The 2,652-nt window shown below is 40.6% G+C and overlaps 1 long non-coding RNA gene across 2 annotated transcripts; it reads left to right on the forward strand.

The window, feature by feature from the left end:
* The first annotated feature begins 6 nt into the window (after positions 1–6).
* Positions 7–2,367, forward strand: LOC123176459 (uncharacterized). Of its 2 annotated transcripts, none has more exons than XR_006488530.1 (4): positions 7–322; positions 744–1,604; positions 1,948–2,051; positions 2,138–2,367. It is a non-coding gene; the product is annotated as an uncharacterized lncRNA (long non-coding RNA). The 2 variants fall into 2 exon arrangements; XR_006488529.1 differs by having other exon boundaries at positions 1,951–2,051.
* The last annotated feature ends 285 nt before the right edge of the window (positions 2,368–2,652 follow it).

Genomic DNA, 2,652 nt, shown 5'->3' on the forward strand with positions numbered 1-2,652 from the left:
AGTCGCGCCCCGATCTTCTCGGCCTCCTGTATCCCGGTCGTGTCCCCGTCCCCGCTGTGGCGGCCGGATTCCTGACGTTGCGACTGGATCACACCGCGTCCTGCCCATCCACTGTCCCACCGTCAACACCTTCCTTTTCCAACGATGGTGATGCCGCCCAAGATGGTGGTTGTGCCCCCGCTCTCTGGACGCATCATCACGATAGATGTGACCAAAGGGCAGCACGAACAGGAAGCGAAAAGCCTCCTCCTGCAGCAGCGGAGGCGATTGGGATGGAGCCGCTGCCACCATTCCCCCGCCACTCTGTTTTCCCGACAAATTCGTAAGTGCCTCCTTCCCTCTCTCGGTTCGCACTTTCAAGTGGTGTGCTTGTACACCTAGATAATTCGAAGGACTAACATCCCCTACTTGAGAAAGAATGTCGTGGCTGAATTAGTAAGACTGTAATATTTCGCTCCAATCGATCACTATGGTTCTTGATCCACTGGATGGCAGGAGAGCATAGATGATTGCTAGGTAATGAAAGGGACTGTGAGCAAAGGAGCATGATCCTTACGACTCCCGTTTGGATAGATCTGTGGCGATCTATTCCTCTGGGGCTTTCTATCTTCATGATCTTTCTGCCCTGCTGGGGAAATGGAAATTCCCTTTATTTATTGAATCATGTACCATTTGTTTTCAAGGTCGGATCCGATTATGGGTGTGTTTACCTTGATTGCTGCTTAGTGCTTCTTTTTGTGCAGCATGTCATTTTCAGAGCTTCAAGTGAATGGAGGTCGAAGGGTGCTTTAGGAAATTATTGTGGTGGTCACGGGGACGTCATGCCAAAGGTAACCGAGTGGAAGTGCGATTTATTCAGCTGTATTATTATATCAAATGAAATCCATATTATTATAAGGACCGGCAAAAATGATGGCGCGGCAGATAGACGATGGCTGGGTGGAAGGAATCACGATTAGATGACCTACTGCTTTTAAGTGGCGATGGTAGAATTTATGGAGAAAAGACGATGGACTATGCACTTATCTGCAATCCCTCATTTTAATTTATTCATGTCATAGATATTCTACTGATATGATAATCTTCAGGTAGTGGACTTCCAGGAACAATGTGTAGATTCTGGATGTTAATATTTTCCTTCTGCTATTGGTTACTTGTAGTGCTATTCTTATTTAACTCATGTGACCATATTAATAACTTTCTGGTAAATCTGATAAATTTTTGACAATTTTGGCTATGTATTGACCAGCAGTATGAATTACTTTGTCTGCCCTTTTTTAGCTTATTCAACTTACATATGGAGATGAGCATAAGACTTTTCTTGTGGGTTGTATCAACTTTCACTTTGTGATTCTTTGTGTTCTTATACAGTGTTCACCATGTCCAATTATTGATAGCTGGAAGACATAAGTCAGGTGGCTTTTCTTGTTCGGAATTTACTCTATGGTCTCATTAACATGTTTGCAAGCTCTGTAGTATACAACTTATGGTTTTCCCTGCGGAATTGCTTCCTTTACTTGTGCAAGAGGCAGAGGTGCACTCCTCTACATGGGAGCATGTGTACTTCTTCGGGTCACAACAATTCATATGCATACTAGCTGCAGGTTAGATTCTTATGAGAATTGTATATTTCTTTCAGTGCATATGTATAAATTGCATCATAGATTTTCTCTTTTTCTCGGTAAGTTTATTGTATTTAAATCACCCTGACACGTTAACTTTATGTACAATTGTTGGCTTATCTGAACCATTTCAATCTGATTAACTTTTTCCCTGGGAGTCTGCTCAACATATAAAGGATGATGATTACCAGACCTCTTATTTTATCATGCATCTTCTCTCAAATATAATGTCCTGTTTTATCTGTCATATATATATTTCTTTTGTCAGTCTAATTCGCCTCTCTTATATAATTACTTAGTGAATATTTGTTACTTTTTGTTAAAGAAGAATGGCGAAGCCACCAAGAATGCAGAAACTAGCTCATATGTTGCGAGGAATCACAGACCTAATAACACAATGCTGTCATGAGAACGGGGCGCTCTCATGAGGTAATTTTATTACGCACCTTTTCAACAGCATGCAAATATTAGTTTCACCAAGTGTGGATGTATTTTAACTTGTGTCGATTCTCAAGGGACATGGAGGGCCAGGGAGGTGCAAAGATCCATGAAACATGTATTGCCGTCCTCAGCGATATATCATCTTTCTAACACTTTCTTGTTCGAGTTAATCTTTTGGTTTTCTACTGTTCCAGTTGTATCTCCATGGATCTGGAAGTATTTGTATTGATGAAAGGTGTCAAGTATTCTTGGTATGTATCATTGACAACAACAGTTTTGCACTATATGTAATGAGCTTTCCTAACACCGTTGAGTGAGCTATTTGTTTGGGAAAACCTGCAATCTCAGATGTTCTTAGATTTTTGGCTTCATAAATCTTACTTCATTAATTAGATGTCCAACATAGACGCAGTCTATTTGACAAAGAATAATGAATAGATAGACTGTCAATCATAAAAATCAAACCCCAAGCTCCAACCAACTATTTGATTAGTGAAATATATATTTGCCACAAATTTAACATTATTTGTTACCATAATTTTGCAACTTCTGACTATTCTATCGTCAAAATTGACGGGCGCAGCAACGC

The sequence above is a fragment of the Triticum aestivum genome, unplaced genomic scaffold (genome assembly GCF_018294505.1).
Source record: "Triticum aestivum cultivar Chinese Spring unplaced genomic scaffold, IWGSC CS RefSeq v2.1 scaffold180775, whole genome shotgun sequence".
NCBI lineage: Eukaryota > Viridiplantae > Streptophyta > Magnoliopsida > Poales > Poaceae > Triticum > Triticum aestivum.